The 15,390-nt window shown below is 43.0% G+C and overlaps 14 non-coding genes across 14 annotated transcripts; all 14 read left to right on the plus strand.

Moving 5' to 3' along the window:
- The first annotated feature begins 8,874 nt into the window (after positions 1–8,874).
- On the plus strand, positions 8,875–8,947 carry Trnav-cac (transfer RNA valine (anticodon CAC)). The gene has a single exon. It is a non-coding gene; the product is annotated as a tRNA-Val (tRNA).
- Positions 8,948–9,779: 832 nt separating this feature from the next.
- Trnav-uac (transfer RNA valine (anticodon UAC)) lies at positions 9,780–9,852 on the plus strand. The gene has a single exon. It is a non-coding gene; the product is annotated as a tRNA-Val (tRNA).
- Positions 9,853–9,942: 90 nt separating this feature from the next.
- Trnaa-ugc (transfer RNA alanine (anticodon UGC)) lies at positions 9,943–10,015 on the plus strand. Its single transcript has one exon. It is a non-coding gene; the product is annotated as a tRNA-Ala (tRNA).
- Positions 10,016–10,827: 812 nt separating this feature from the next.
- Positions 10,828–10,900, plus strand: Trnaa-ugc (transfer RNA alanine (anticodon UGC)). Its single transcript has one exon. It is a non-coding gene; the product is annotated as a tRNA-Ala (tRNA).
- Positions 10,901–11,319: 419 nt separating this feature from the next.
- On the plus strand, positions 11,320–11,392 carry Trnav-uac (transfer RNA valine (anticodon UAC)). Its single transcript has one exon. It is a non-coding gene; the product is annotated as a tRNA-Val (tRNA).
- Positions 11,393–11,974: 582 nt separating this feature from the next.
- Trnav-uac (transfer RNA valine (anticodon UAC)) lies at positions 11,975–12,047 on the plus strand. The gene has a single exon. It is a non-coding gene; the product is annotated as a tRNA-Val (tRNA).
- A 253-nt stretch (positions 12,048–12,300) lies between these two features.
- Trnae-uuc (transfer RNA glutamic acid (anticodon UUC)) lies at positions 12,301–12,373 on the plus strand. The gene has a single exon. It is a non-coding gene; the product is annotated as a tRNA-Glu (tRNA).
- Positions 12,374–12,855: 482 nt separating this feature from the next.
- On the plus strand, positions 12,856–12,928 carry Trnav-uac (transfer RNA valine (anticodon UAC)). Its single transcript has one exon. It is a non-coding gene; the product is annotated as a tRNA-Val (tRNA).
- A 91-nt stretch (positions 12,929–13,019) lies between these two features.
- Trnaa-ugc (transfer RNA alanine (anticodon UGC)) lies at positions 13,020–13,092 on the plus strand. Its single transcript has one exon. It is a non-coding gene; the product is annotated as a tRNA-Ala (tRNA).
- A 731-nt stretch (positions 13,093–13,823) lies between these two features.
- Trnaa-ugc (transfer RNA alanine (anticodon UGC)) lies at positions 13,824–13,896 on the plus strand. The gene has a single exon. It is a non-coding gene; the product is annotated as a tRNA-Ala (tRNA).
- Positions 13,897–14,312: 416 nt separating this feature from the next.
- Positions 14,313–14,385, plus strand: Trnav-uac (transfer RNA valine (anticodon UAC)). Its single transcript has one exon. It is a non-coding gene; the product is annotated as a tRNA-Val (tRNA).
- A 91-nt stretch (positions 14,386–14,476) lies between these two features.
- On the plus strand, positions 14,477–14,549 carry Trnaa-ugc (transfer RNA alanine (anticodon UGC)). The gene has a single exon. It is a non-coding gene; the product is annotated as a tRNA-Ala (tRNA).
- A 403-nt stretch (positions 14,550–14,952) lies between these two features.
- On the plus strand, positions 14,953–15,025 carry Trnav-uac (transfer RNA valine (anticodon UAC)). The gene has a single exon. It is a non-coding gene; the product is annotated as a tRNA-Val (tRNA).
- A 90-nt stretch (positions 15,026–15,115) lies between these two features.
- Trnav-uac (transfer RNA valine (anticodon UAC)) lies at positions 15,116–15,188 on the plus strand. The gene has a single exon. It is a non-coding gene; the product is annotated as a tRNA-Val (tRNA).
- The last annotated feature ends 202 nt before the right edge of the window (positions 15,189–15,390 follow it).

Here is a 15,390-nt window from a genome sequence, read left to right on the forward strand (position 1 = left end):
GAATTTGGGCACAGTGGCGTAGGCAGACGAAAATTTTGGGAGGGGCCAAATAGTTTGCTGTCTTGTACAACTTTTTGTTAACGCGTGCTTTTACCAAACACATGACTTTCCAAACTGTGGTTCGACGGGACAGCCAAACACTTTATCGATTTAATCCATGTCTGCAGAAATATAAAAAGCATGGATTTCGGCTTACAACTTGAGTGACAACAGTCATTTTTGTTAATTTATATATTCCTTTGGTAGTTGAAAGACGAAACCACAATGATGAGTGACGAAACTACTGTGGCAAAAATATTTCACGTGTCCGCCGCTGCACATTTTCTGGTGGATTTGTTTTAAGCAACACGTTTCTTTCATCTGTTTATGTTAATTGGGTTTATGTTATTCGTGTTCACTTATGTATATTCGTTTCACTTATGTATATTCGTTTTACTTATGTTCACGTTTCACTTATTTGTTTTATATGTTTTACTTATGTTCATATTTAAATGTATTTCTTACATGTTCTATTGTAAAGTCACCTACATATTTTCTTAGTTTTCACTTAATTCCTTATTTCCACTTAATGCTGTTTTTCATTTGCCTTATTTTTCTTTGTCCTAGTGGCACGCTGTTTCCACGCACTGTATTTTCCTCGCCGCATTTTCCGCATCGTTAATTAGCGTTCCCGGATGTGCCGGGAAACCTTGTGATATTGCGCGAGCCGGTGATTGGTCAACGGCCCGCAAACCTAGTTCCGTTTTGCACGTGGTGAACAAGTACGAGGCAGTCTTCTCTTGGGCGTCTCGCGAACGGTTGTTGTAGTGCCTTGCTTTTATGTTTATGTGTCGCTGTTGGTTTTACGTGCAGAGGTTTTGCGTGCTGGAGTTTTAGTAACGCCGCTGGAGTATTGCAATAATATATATAATATAATAAACTGTGAGACGCCCTTTTAGCAAAACCAGTGTTAGGTAGATCCGGCTTCCGTGGTGAGTCGTTACTGCAGGGTTCTGGACCGTTTACAGAATTGGGGAGACAGTCTCGGGGAATAGATCAGATTGGCAGGGCTTTTGGGACTTATTTGGCAAAGATAATACCGCCACCCGAAATCGCTAGACCCAATTCCGGGCTGTCAAAACAATTCGGTAACAAATTGGCGAGCACGCCAGGACCCTGCCACCACGACCCACTGGTTTCGCTAGGAAGACTGTTTTTTTTATTGTATTTTATTAGGTTTTTTTACATTTTATTCTATTTTTATCATGTCTTTTAACCTCATGATGCAACCTCCAACACTGAGGCCTGGAGACGATCTAGCCCAGTATTTTATTGTTTTTGAGTCCTACTGCTCCAGCGTTAAGGCCTCTGATCAAGTAAAGCGGCATTTGTTGCTTTCGGCCATAAATAATGACCTAAAATGGGCCCTGCAAGATAAGGACTGCAACCTGTATGAAGTTGAGTACGAAGTGCTGAAGGAACGCGCTTTGCGCCACAAGGACAGTGGGCAACACGCCGAGCGCCGCAGGGATGAACTGATTGGGCGTGTACAACTGCCCGGCGAATCCAGTCGCGAGTTTGTTTACGCACTCCGTGCTTTAGGAGACATCGCCTACCGCAATGGTTCCGATGCCGCGTTAAGGAACGAGATGTTGTATGTGACTTTGTTGCGAGGTTTACACGACCGTCGCTTGGCCAACTCAATTCCATCTCTCATCAAATACTCGCGCGATTTCGCGAGTGCGGCTCAAATGGTTATTGATCATACCAGCTCTCCTGTTATTGAAGTAGCTGCGGTGGAATCAAATACTCCGGATATGGGGCTGATTCTTAAAAAGCTCGAAGCCATGGAAATCCGGACCTTGCAGAGAACGGACGAACTGACGAGGAATATTTCCGCCATGGAAGCCGAAATATCAACGCTGAAGAGGACGAACGAACAATTACGGTACAGTCCAGTACATTCGGGTGAACGCAGATGCTTCGAATGCAACAGACCGGGTCACTTAAAACGTGAATGTCCATTTCTAGGTACGACCGGCGCAAAGGCGCGTGGCCCCAAGGGGCAAAGATCAATGACTTCTTGCATTTCTAGACACGCGGACCTTACGCGAAGTAAACGACAGAGAACGATACCATCTCGGGCCCGGAAACAGCAGATTCAGCCAGGCGTCGTGAACAAGCCTGTCAACTCCCGTTCGTCTTCTGCCCCTGCTCCCGCGCGATTCGTGAGTTTACTGGTAAATGACAAATATACATGCGCTCTGGTAGATACCGGTTCCAGTGCCACTATAATTAGCTCAGAAAAATGGCAACAACTAGGTCTTGTATCGGGAAACGACAAACTACCATTGACCTCTAGATTAATGGGTGCTAATGGAGCCGAACTGTCGGTCGAATTCAAGGTAAACCTAATGATTAAAGTCGGTGCTCTTCTCGCAGAAACAGATGTTTACGTCGTAAAGGATCTAAAGCACGACGTCATATTAGGTCTGGACTTCCTACAACGTCACCACTGCAGGATATGCTATCATTCCAATACCTTGTCCGCCGGTGAAGGAAAGGTGCCTTTGCTAAGTTCACCCATGCCATCCCTGAGCGCTGCTGATGTTTGTCTTATAGAGGATGTCGAAGTTCCCCCTTTTACCGAGGTACGTGTGTCTGGTCGCATTTGTTATGACCGACCTCTTGACCCTATTAGCTCGTTCCCCGTGTTTTTAGAAAGATTGTCTGGGTTTACCGAAAAGTATGGCTTGATGACAGCGGCCAGTTTAGGTACAGCCTCAGGAGACAGCACTACAGTGCTCCTGGCAAACCTTGGGGACCAAACGATAAGTTTACCTAGTGAATTAAGGGTAGCGCACGCCCTTCCTGTGTCTGCCTTTGGCGATATTAATTGCTACCTGCCTGAAACGTGTGTGGTCGTTGAGAGACGCAACGACGGGTGTGACCACCCTGATTGTTTTGGTTCGCAGCTTGAAGTATGTTCTGTGTCATCTGGACCTGCAGTGGCAAACGAACAACTGCACCGCATTTTAGAACAAGTTAATATTGATGCAAATTTGTCAGATAAACAACGGGCCGATCTGGACCAGCTGTTACGAGAACACAGTGATGCGTTTGCAGCTTCGAAAGAAACTCTCGGTCGAACGGAAGTCGTGCGTCATCACATTGACACTGGAAACCACCAACCTGTTCGACAACCTCCTCGAAGGATGCCCCACCACAACAAAGAAAAAGTCGAGGAGATACTGAGGGAAATGAAGAGCCAAGGTTTGATACGGCCTTCGAAATCTCCCTGGAGTAGCCCAATCGTTTTGGTAAGAAAGAAATCAGGAGAGACTCGATTTTGTGTAGACTACCGTAAACTCAATGAACTAACAAAAAAGAATAGCTACCCGATCCCCCGCATAGACGATAGTCTCGACCAAATGTCAAAATCGGTCTATTTTTCTACTCTAGACTTAAAATCCGGGTATTGGCAAGTTGCCGTAGATTCAGAATCACGTGAAAAAACTGCTTTTACGAGCCACGTCGGGTTATTCGAGTTCAATGTGATGCCCATGGGCTTGTGCAATGCTGCCGCAACCTTTCAGCGCCTGATGCGCCTTGTGCTTAATGGAATTGAATGGCGTGGTGCACTGGCATATTTAGACGACATAATCGTCTATTCTAGAACATTTGAAGAACATATACATAGGCTTTCTGATGTTTTGGGGCGCATTAAATCCGCTGGGCTGACGTTAAAGCCATCTAAGTGTTCACTCTTTAAAGGGGAAGTTGACTTTCTAGGTCACGTTGTGTCCAAAGAAGGAATTCGTTGTGATCCAAGTAAAATCAAAGCAGTGTCACAATGGCCCGTACCACGGGACGTTAAGGAGGTCCGGCAGTTTTTAGGATTAACTTCCTATTATAGAAAGTTTATTAAAAACTATGCCCAGATCGCTACCCCACTCCACCGTCTGACGGAAAAGGGAAAGCGTTTCGGATGGGACGAGAAGTGCCAGCAGGCTTTTTCACTTCTAAAGGAGCATCTGACAACTTCTCCAATCTTGCGGTATCCTGACTTCAGCAAACCTTTCATCATTGACACTGACGCCTCGGATACAGCTGTGGGATGTGTGCTCTCACAAGAGACTGACGGTAAGGAGTCTGTAGTGGCGTATGGCAGCCGAACTCTTAATCGCGCTGAACGAAATTATTCGACGACCCGTAAAGAATTACTCGCTGTAGTGTTCGCAACCAAGCTATATCGTTGCTACCTGCTGGGCAAAAGATTTCTACTCCGTACTGACCATGCTTCATTAAGGTGGCTATGGAGGTCCAGGGAACTGTATGGCCAGTGCGCCCGATGGGTCGAGCACTTGTCGTCTTACGATTTTGTCATTTCTCACAGACCAGGCGATAAGCACCGCAATGCGGACGCTTTGTCGCGACTAAACGTCGAGGAAGAGGGTTTTCCATACTCGCTGGTCCAAAGTGCTTCGGATAACACAACCGAAGAGGTCAACGTCGTCGATTTCCGTGCGTCAATCGGGTACAGCTGCGACGAACTGCAAGAGAAGCAGGCAACAGACCATGATTTGGTGGAGGTGATTGACTGGCTCAAGCGAGGTATGAGGCCAAAATTTAAATCCGTAAAACGAAAATCGCCGACAATTCGACATTTTTGGGCTCGTTTTCCTGGGTTATTGTTGAAAGGGGGCATCTTATGCATTCGAGACGAAACAGGGGCACAAGTCTCCGATAAAGTTGTTTTACCCGCTAGTCTCAGGTGCCATGCTTTAGAGAACGTGCACAGCCTGGCTCATGGAGGCGGTCACCTAGGTATCGCCAAAACCCTATCTAAAGTATCAGAGCGATATTACTGGTACCAATGGCGTGAAGAAGTGGAGCGTTTCTGTAAACAATGTATAAGTTGTCAGTATAACAAAAAGCCACAACAAAAACCTCAAGCTCCCCTTGTACCGTCAAGAGAGGAACGCCCGATGCAGAGAGTTGAAGTGGACGTTTTGGGCCCTTTACCGTTAACGCGTTCGGGATTTCAATTTATTTTGGTTGCTTGCGACCTGTACACAAAGTACGTACGGGCGTGGCCAATGCGGCATCAGACGGCAAGTGAGACCGCCAGTTTGCTATTTCGTCGTTGGTTTACAGTGCATGGAGTCCCAGAAACGTTACACACAGACCGAGGTACAAACTTTGAAAGTAAACTTTTGGCTGAGTTACTTAAATTAATGGGATGTAAAAAGAGTAGAACCACGTCGTACCACCCATCAGGTAACGGCGGGGTTGAAAGAAATAACAAAACAATCGTTACAATGTTGCGTAATTATATTCAAAAGGACAATCGTCGGTGGGATGAGGCACTCCCCGCGGTCGTTGCTGCTTACAACGCAAGCGCACACGAAAGCACCGGCTTTGCACCACATACCCTGCTTACCGGACGCCCTCTTCGCCTTCCCGCTGATCTGTCTGGGCCAGACCAAGCCGATGATCGGTGCTCCTACGAAGTAGAAGTTGACCGGGTGAAGAATTGCCTATTGCTCGCTGAGGAAGTTGTCCGAGAGACCCTTTCGGTGCAGCGACAAAGAATGGCAGAAAGATACAACAAACGACAGTACGGCCGGCCGCATGAGGTGGGAAAGTATATTTTACTTACAAATCCAGCAATCCCACAGGGCAAATGTAAGAAGTTGCAACCCCCATACAAGGGACCGTATCGCGTAGTAGAAACCCAGGGTCCGGTAAATTACGTGATTGAAGATAGAGATGGAAATCGGCAAACAGTACATTACAACCGAATGAAGGCAACGACGGACAGGTTTCATCAATGCAGCAGCAGCGAGGGAGACGAACAGGAAAAGGCGAGCCCTGTACCGAACAAGTATTACCACGTCTATTGTCCAGATACAGCCAAAATATCGTCACGTGCCAACGGGGCGTTGGATAACATGCCGGAGGCCATTGGTAACGGGGCAGGATCGCCCGAAAGCCATGCTCGCAATGGGCCGGAAGAATCACCCGCGGTGGTAGAAGAGAACAGAGACGATGTTAGGCCAACACGCACGCGAAAACAAACAAGGTTTTATCCGGAATCCGAGTAGTCCAACAGGAGTAGGACAATTCTGGGATGGGGGGAATGTGGCAAAAATATTTCACGTGTCCGCCGCTGCACATTTTCTGGTGGATTTGTTTTAAGCAACACGTTTCTTTCATCTGTTTATGTTAATTGGGTTTATGTTATTCGTGTTCACTTATGTATATTCGTTTCACTTATGTATATTCGTTTTACTTATGTTCACGTTTCACTTATTTGTTTTATATGTTTCACTTATGTTCATATTTAAATGTATTTCTTACATGTTCTATTGTAAAGTCACCTACATATTTTCTTAGTTTTCACTTAATTCCTTATTTCCACTTAATGCTGTTTTTCATTTGCCTTATTTTTCTTTGTCCTAGTGGCACGCTGTTTCCACGCACTGTATTTTCCTCGCCGCATTTTCCGCATCGTTAATTAGCGTTCCCGGATGTGCCGGGAAACCTTGTGATATTGCGCGAGCCGGTGATTGGTCAACGGCCCGCAAACCTAGTTCCGTTTTGCACGTGGTGAACAAGTACGAGGCAGTCTTCTCTTGGGCGTCTCGCGAACGGTTGTTGTAGTGCCTTGCTTTTATGTTTATGTGTCGCTGTTGGTTTTACGTGCAGAGGTTTTGCGTGCTGGAGTTTTAGTAACGCCGCTGGAGTATTGCAATAATATATATAATATAATAAACTGTGAGACGCCCTTTTAGCAAAACCAGTGTTAGGTAGATCCGGCTTCCGTGGTGAGTCGTTACTGCAGGGTTCTGGACCGTTTACAGAATTGGGGAGACAGTCTCGGGGAATAGATCAGATTGGCAGGGCTTTTGGGACTTATTTGGCAAAGATAATACCGCCACCCGAAATCGCTAGACCCAATTCCGGGCTGTCAAAACAATTCGGTAACACTACATTAAATTAAAGTTTTTCAATATACAACTGTGAAAATTTGGGAGGGGCCATGGCCCCTTTGGCCTCTCCCTGGCTACGTCACTGTTTGGCCATTATTTCAAATAATGCCGAGTTTTTATTCCAAAACTTATTTGCACAAAGCGTACATTTTATGCTTTATGTTTTGAGCGTCAATTTGTCTTTGAGTCGCGAATTTAGGTTTTGCTTGGTTTGGTCGATGCAAGCCACCAGGTTTTTTTAAGGTTTTGTATGGGTGGCCGCTAAGTAGTTTTAAGAGACCGTAAGTGTTTCATTTAAATACCAAAAACTGTAGTTGTAGTTGCAAGCCCAAATTTTGGGAAACCGCTGGAGAAATTTGACCAAAACACCTTAAAAAAACACTGCAAGTCACGTCGAAATCGCGACGCAACTGTTCTCTTCACGGATATCCTTGTAATTGTTTTATCATATCCCGCTGATCTTTTGCGATTTCACTTATGTGCTAGCAAATATTTCAATTTATAAGCCGGAAGAAGCCTTACGGTGGTGGTGTGAAAAACATAGTAAAAGTACAATTAAAAACAACAACTGGTATTCGTATAGCATCATACAAGTTAAACAATAAGTTTCTTAAAGTTATTAAAATTGCGAAATAACTGAGACCAAGTGCAAGTTGAGTCAATAACTACGAAGCGTTGCAAACCATTTTACTTAGGCCCGACTTTGTACTGAACATCCTTTGAATACTAAAACTAGCGCAATACTTCATGATAACAATCAAGTGTTGTTGTTTTTTCGGATTAGTTGCAGGCGAAATTCCGAAACAACTTATGAATACAAATGTATAAATCGATTTTCCTCTGCATGAGCTCTCAAAAATACGGATCTCTAATGATATGCCACGATTAGCAAAATGTTTATTGCCTATGCGTCCGTTGATGGTTGCATCATCAATTTTATTATTTACCCACGGGAAGCCAAGAGATCCAATGGCAGATGATAACATTTCACCTAGATGGATAACTGGCACAACATGGATAGAAAAGCCATAAATCCCGATGAAAACCAATGGGTTAACCCTTTCATGACCACTTCCTCGATGACTGAAAATACTTCAGGCCATTTTTCAGCGTCCTCTGGAGCTTGTTCAGGTACAAGAGACTTCATAAAACCTTACAGAGGGAACATAATTTCGTGTAAAAAAATCAGTCAGTGCATGAAACAGTGTGTGAATTGATATACTATTGTACAACACGACTCGGTAAGTTTGCTCTACATCGTTTAACATCAGGAATGGTTGAAAAATTATAACAGTTACCAAAACAATGTATTAGCTATTGCTGTCAGGCATAGTATCAAGTGTATAGACCTCTTCTGGCAAATATATTTTTATTCTGGCGTTTCAACGTCCTATACAGTTCGCCTTCATTGGGGTAAATAAAACTGAATACGAGTAGTACAGTGCACGGTAAATAATGGAGTTACCAAGACAAGTTTGCAATACTTCATTTAACATCAGGAACGGTGGGAGAGTTTCAAACATACACCAAGACAAGTTTTCTTTACCTGGTTTGACATCAGGAAACGTTTGGCGTCGTGGAACAGTTCCATGATATTCGATGATTCGATCTACTAACGCGCGTGCTGCGTATCGAAAGTCGTCATGATGCATGCCCAGACGTAGACAGGTATCACCTGTTTGCAAAATGTTGTCAGTTTTTTTATAATGACTCATCGCTGTACCTTGTACAACAAGAAAAGAAACAAAAGTACTTTAAACTAGACTTATGCTTAAAAAATACATCTGTGCTTTGAGTGCAAAAATGTTTTAAGGATATTTTTTTGACACAGACAAAAAATATTTGAGAATGAGCTCAGTAACCAAGCAAAATAATCACAAGCAACGGTTTGTGGTCAACGGTTTCCGTAGTGTAGTGGTTATCACGTTCGCTTCACACGCGAAAGGTCCTTGGTTCGATCCTGGGCGGAAACACATTCATTTTTTTTTCGAGATAGACAAAAAATATTTGAGAATGAGCACAGCAACCAAGAAAATTACATTATAAGCAACGCTTAAGTCAACTGTTTCCGTAGTGTATTGGTTATCACGTTCGCTTTAGACGCGAAAGGACCTCAGTTTGATCCTGGGCGGAAACACATTGATGTTTTCGGGGTTAGAGGGCGGGAACAAATTGATATTTTTTAAAATCGACAAAAAATATTTGAGAATGAGCACAGTAACCAAGAAAAATCAATCACAAGCAACGGTTTGTAGTCAACGGTTTTCGTAGTGCAGTGGTTATCACGTTCGGTTTACACGCGAAAGGCCCTCAGTTTGATCCTGGGCGGAAACACATTGATATTTTTGGGGTTAGAGGGCGGGAACAAATTGATATTTTTTGAGATCGACAAAAAATATTTGAGAATGAGCTCAGTAACCAAGAAAAATCAATCACAAGCAACTGTTTGTAGTCAACAGTTTTCGTAGTGCAGTGGTTATCACGTTCGGTTTACACGCGAAAGGCCCTCAGTTTGATCCTGGGCGGAAACACATTGATATTTTTGGGGTTAGAGGGCGGGAACAAATTGATATTTTTTGAGATCGACAAAAAATATTTGAGAATGAGCTCAGTAACCAAGAAAAATCAATCACGAGCAACGGTTTGCAGTCAACGGTTTCCGTAGTGTAGTGGTTATCACGTTCGCTTTACACGCGAAAGGTCCTCATTTCCATTTTGGGAGGCAACACAATGACATTTTTTGAGATAGACAAAAAATATTTTAGAATGGGCTAGGTAACCACGAAAAATCAATCACAAGCAACGGTTTCCGTAGTGTAGTGGTTATCACGTTCGCTTTACACGCGAAAGGTCCCCAGTTCGATCCTGGGTGGAAACACAATGACATTTTTTGAGATAGACAAAAAATATTTTAGAATGGGCTAGGTAACCAAGAAAATCAATCACAAGCAACGGTTTGTTGACACCGGTTTCCGTAGTGTTGTGGTTATCACGTTCGCTTTGCACGCGAAAAGTCCTCAGTTCGATCCTGGGCGGAAACACAGTGACATTTTTTGAGATAGACAAAAAATATTTGAGAATGAGCACAGTAACCAAGAAAAATCAATCACAAGCAACGGTTTATAGTCAACGGTTTTCGTAGTGCAGTGGTTATCACGTTCGCATTACACGCGAAAGGCCCTCAGTTTGATCCTGGGCGGAAACACATTGATATTTTTGGGGTTAGAGGGCGGGAACAAATTGATATTTTTTGAGATCGACAAAAAATATTTCGGAATGAGCTAGGTAGCCACGAAAAATCAATCACAAGCAACGGTTGGCAGTCAACGGTTTACGAAGTGTAATGGTTATCACGTTCGCTTTACACGCGAAAGGTCCTCAGTTCGATCCGGGGCGGAAAAACAATGATATTTTTTGAGATAGAAAAAAAATATTTGAGAATGAGCACAGTAACCAAGAAAAATCAATCACAAGCAACGGTTTGTAGTCAACGGTTTTCGTAGGGCAGTGGTTATCACGTTCGCTTTACACGCGAAAGGTCCTCAGTTCGATCCTGGGCGGAAACACAGTGACATTTTTTGAGATAGACAAAAAATATTTGAGAATGAGCACAGCAACCAAGAAAATTACATTATAAGCAACGCTTAAGTCAACTGTTTCCGTAGTGTATTGGTTATCACGTTCGCTTTAGACGCGAAAGGCCCTCAGTTTGATCCTGGGCGGAAACAATTTGATACTTTTTGGGGTTAGAGGGCGGGAACAAATTGATATTTTTTGAGATCGACAAAAAATATTTCGGAATGAGCTAGGTATCCACGAAAAATCAATCACAAGCAACGGTTGGCAGTCAACGGTTTCCGTAGTGTAGTGGTTATCACGTTCGTTTTGCACGCGAAAGGTCCTCAGTTCGATCCTGGGCGGAAGCAATTTGACATTTTTTGAGAAAAACAAAAAATATTTTAGAATGAGCTCAGCAACCAAGAAAAATCAATCACAAGCACCGACTTGTAGTCAACGGTTTCCGTAGCGTAGTGGTTATCACGTTCGCTTTACAGGCGAAAGCTCCTCAGTTCGATCCTGGGTGGAAACCGAATGATATATTTTGAGATAGACAAAAAATATTTTAGAATGAAATAGGTAACCACGAAAAATCGATGACAAGCAAAGGTTTGTAGTCAACGGATTCCGTAGTGTAGTGGTTATCACGTTCGGTTTACAAGCGAAAGGTCCTCAGTTCGATCCTGGGCGGAAACACAGTGACATTTTTTTAGATAGACAAAAAATATATTAGAATGAGCTCAGTAACCAAGACAAATCAATCACAAGCAACGGTTTGTAGTGAACGGTTTCCGTAGTGTAGTAGTTATCACGTTCGCTTTACACGCGAAAGGTCCTCAGTTCGATCCTGGGAGGAAACATAATGATGTTTTTTAAGATAGACAAAAAATATATTAGAATGAGCTCAGTAACCAAGACAAATCAATCACAAGCAACGAATTGTAGTCAACGGTTTCCGTAGTGTAGTGGTTATCACGTTCGCTTTACCCGCAAAAGGTCCTCGGTTCGATCCTGGGCGGAAAAACAGTGACATTTTTTTAAACAGACAAAAATATTTTAGAATGAGCTAGGTAACCACGAAAAATCCATTACAAGCAACGGTTGGCAGTCAACGGTTTCCGTTGCGTAGCAGCTATCACGTTCGCTTTACACGCGAAAGGTCCTCAGTTCGATCCTGGGCGGAAGCAATTTGACATTTTTTGAGAAAAACTAAAAATATTTCAGAATGAGCTCAGTAACCACGAAAAATCAATCACAAGCACCGACTTGTAGTCAACGGATTCCGTAGTGTACTAGTTATCACGTTCGCTTTACACGCGAAAGGTGCTCAGTTTGATCCTGGGTGGAAACACATTGATATTTTTTGAGATAGACAAAAAATATTTCGGAATGAGCTGGGTAACACAGAAAAATCAATCACAAGCAACGGTTGGCAGTCAGCGGTTTCCGTAGTGTAGTGGTTATCATGTTCGCTTTACACGCGAAAGGTCCTCAGTTCGATCCTGGGCGGAAACACAGTGACATTTTCTTAGATAGACAAAAATATTTTAGAATGAGCTAGGTAACAACGAAAAATCCATCACAAGCAACGGTTGGCAGTCAACGGTTTCCGTTGCGTAGCAGTTATCACGTTCGCTTTACACGCGAAAGGTCCTCAGTTCGATCCTGGGCGGAAGCAATTTGACATTTTTTGAGATAGACAAAAATATTTTGGAGTGAGCTAGGTAACCCAGAAAAATCAATCACAAGCAACGGTTGGCAGTCAACGGTTTCCGTAGTGTAGTGGTTATCACGTTCGCTTTTCACGCGAAAGGTCCTCAGTTCGATCCTGGGCGGAAGCAATTTGACATTTTTTGAGAAAAACAAAAAATATTTTAGACTGAGCTCAGTAACCAAGAAAAATGAATCACAAGCACCGACTTGTAGTCAACGGTTTCCGTAGAGAATGAAATAGGTAACCACGAAAAATCGATCACAAGCAAAGGTTTGTAGTCAACGGATTCCGTAGTGTACTGGTTATCACGTTCGGTTTGCACGCGAAAGGTCCTCAGTTCGATCCTGGGCGGAAACACAGTGACATTTATTTCGACAGACAAAAATATGTTAGAATGAGCTAGGAAACCACGAAAAATCCATCACAAGCAACGGTTTGTAGTCAACGTTTTCCGTAGTGTAGTAGTTATCACGTTCGCTTTACACGCGAAAGGTCCTCAGTTCGATCCTGGGAGGAAACATAATGATGTTTTTTAAGATAGACAAATTTTTTTAGAATGAGCTAGGTAACCACGAAAAATCAATCACAAGCAACGTTTGGCAGTCAGCGGTTTCCGTAGTGTAGTGGTTATCACGTTCGCTTTACACGCGAAAGGTCCTCAGTTCGATCCTGGGCGGAAACACAGTGATATTTTTTGAGATAGACCAAAAATATTTTAAAAAGAGCTCAGTAACCAAGAAAAATCCATCACAAGCAACGATTTGTAGTCAATGGTTTCCGTAGTGTAGCGGTTATCACGTTCGTTTTGCACGCGAAAGGTCCTCAGTTCGATCCTGGGCGGAAACACAGTGACATTTTTTTAGATAGACAAAAAACATATTAGAATGAGCTCAGTAACCAAGACAAATCAATCACAAGCAACGGTTTCCGTTGTGTGGTGGTTATCACGTTCGCTTTACACGCGAAAGTTCTTCAGTTCGATCCTGGGCGGAAACACAATGACATTTTCTTAGATAGACAAAAATATTTTAGAATGAGCTAGGTAACAACGAAAAATCCATCACAAGCAACGGTTGGCAGTCAACGGTTTCCGTTGCGTAGCAGTTATCACGTTCGCTTTACACGCGAAAGTTCCTCAGTTCGATCCTGGGCGGAAGCAATTTGACATTTTTTGTGATAGACAAAAATATTTTGGAGTGAGCTAGGTAAAACAGAAAAATCAATCACAAGCAACGGTTGGCAGTCAACGGTTTCCGTTGCGTAGCAGTTATCACGTTCGCTTTTCACGCGAAAGGTCCTCAGTTCGATCCTGGGCGGAAGCAATTTGACATTTTTTGAGAAAAACAAAAAATATTTTAGAATGAGCTCAGTAACCAAGAAAAATCAATCACAAGCACCGACTTGTAGTCAACGGTTTCCGTAGTGTAGTGGTTATCACGTTCGCTTTACAGGCGAAAGCTCCTCAGTTCGATCCTGGGTGGAAACCGAATGATATATTTTGAGATAGACTAAAAATATTTCGGAATGAAATAGGTAACCACGAAAAATCGATCACAAGCAAAGGTTTGTAGTCAACGGATTCCGTAGTGTACTGGTTATCACGTTCGCTTTGCACGCGAAAGGTCCTTAGTTCGATCCTGGGCGGAAACAAAGTGACATTTTTTTAGATAGACAAAAAATATATTAGAATGAGCTCAGTAACCAAGACAAATCAATCACAAGCAACGGTTTGTAGTCAACGGTTTCCGTAGTGTAGTGGTTATAACGTTCGCTTTACACGCGAAAGGTCCTCAGTTCGATCCTGGGCGAAAACACAGTGACATTTATTTCGACAGACAAAAATATGTTAGAATGAGCTAGGAAACCACAAAAAATCCATCACAAGCAACGGTTTGTAGGCAACGGTTTCCGTAGTGTAGCAGTTATCACGTTCGCTTTACACGCGAAAGGTCCTCAGTTCGATCCTGGGAGGAAACATAATGATGTTTTTTAAGATAGACAAATTTTTTTAGAATGAGCTAGGTAACCACGAAAAATCAATCACAAGCAACGTTTGGCAGTCAGCGGTTTCCGTAGTGTAGTGGTTATCACGTTCGCTTTACACGCGAAAGGTCCTCAGTTCGATCCTGGGCGGAAACACAGTGATATTTTTTGAGATAGACCAAAAATATTTTAAAAAGAGCTCAGTAACCAAGAAAAATCCATCACAAGCAACGATTTGTAGTCAATGGTTTCCGTAGTGTAGCGGTTATCACGTTCGTTTTGCACGCGAAAGGTCCTCAGTTCGATCCTGGGCGGAAACACAGTGACATTTTTTTAGATAGACAAAAAACATATTAGAATGAGCTCAGTAACCAAGACAAATCAATCACAAGCAACGGTTTCCGTTGTGTGGTGGTTATCACGTTCGCTTTACACGCGAAAGTTCTTCAGTTCGATCCTGGGCGGAAACACAATGACATTTTCTTAGATAGACAAAAATATTTTAGAATGAGCTAGGTAACAACGAAAAATCCATCACAAGCAACGGTTGGCAGTCAACGGTTTCCGTTGCGTAGCAGTTATCACGTTCGCTTTACACGCGAAAGTTCCTCAGTTCGATCCTGGGCGGAAGCAATTTGACATTTTTTGTGATAGACAAAAATATTTTGGAGTGAGCTAGGTAAAACAGAAAAATCAATCACAAGCAACGGTTGGCAGTCAACGGTTTCCGTAGTGTAGTGGTTATCACGTTCGCTTTACACGCGAAAGGTCCTCAGTTCGATCCTGGGCGGAAACACAGTGACATGCTTTTGGATCGACAAAAATATTTTAGAATGAGCTAGGTAACCACGAAAAATCCATCACAAGCAACGGTTGGTAGTCAACGGTTTCCGTTGTGTAGTGGTTATCACGTTCGCTTTACACGCGAAAGGTCCTCAGTTCGATCCTGGGTGGAAACACAATGATATTTTTTGAGATAGACAAAAAGTATTTTAGAATGAAATAGGTAACCACGAAAAATCGATCACAAGCAAAGGATTGTAGTGAACGGATTCCGTAGTGTACACTGGTTATCACGTTCGGTTTGCACGCGAAAGGTCCTCAGTTCGATCCTGGGCGGAAACACAGTGCCTTTTTTTTAGATAGACAAAACATATATTA

Source organism: Phallusia mammillata, chromosome 6, assembly GCF_965637545.1.
Source record: "Phallusia mammillata chromosome 6, kaPhaMamm4.hap1.1, whole genome shotgun sequence".
In the NCBI taxonomy this organism is placed as follows: domain Eukaryota; kingdom Metazoa; phylum Chordata; class Ascidiacea; order Phlebobranchia; family Ascidiidae; genus Phallusia; species Phallusia mammillata.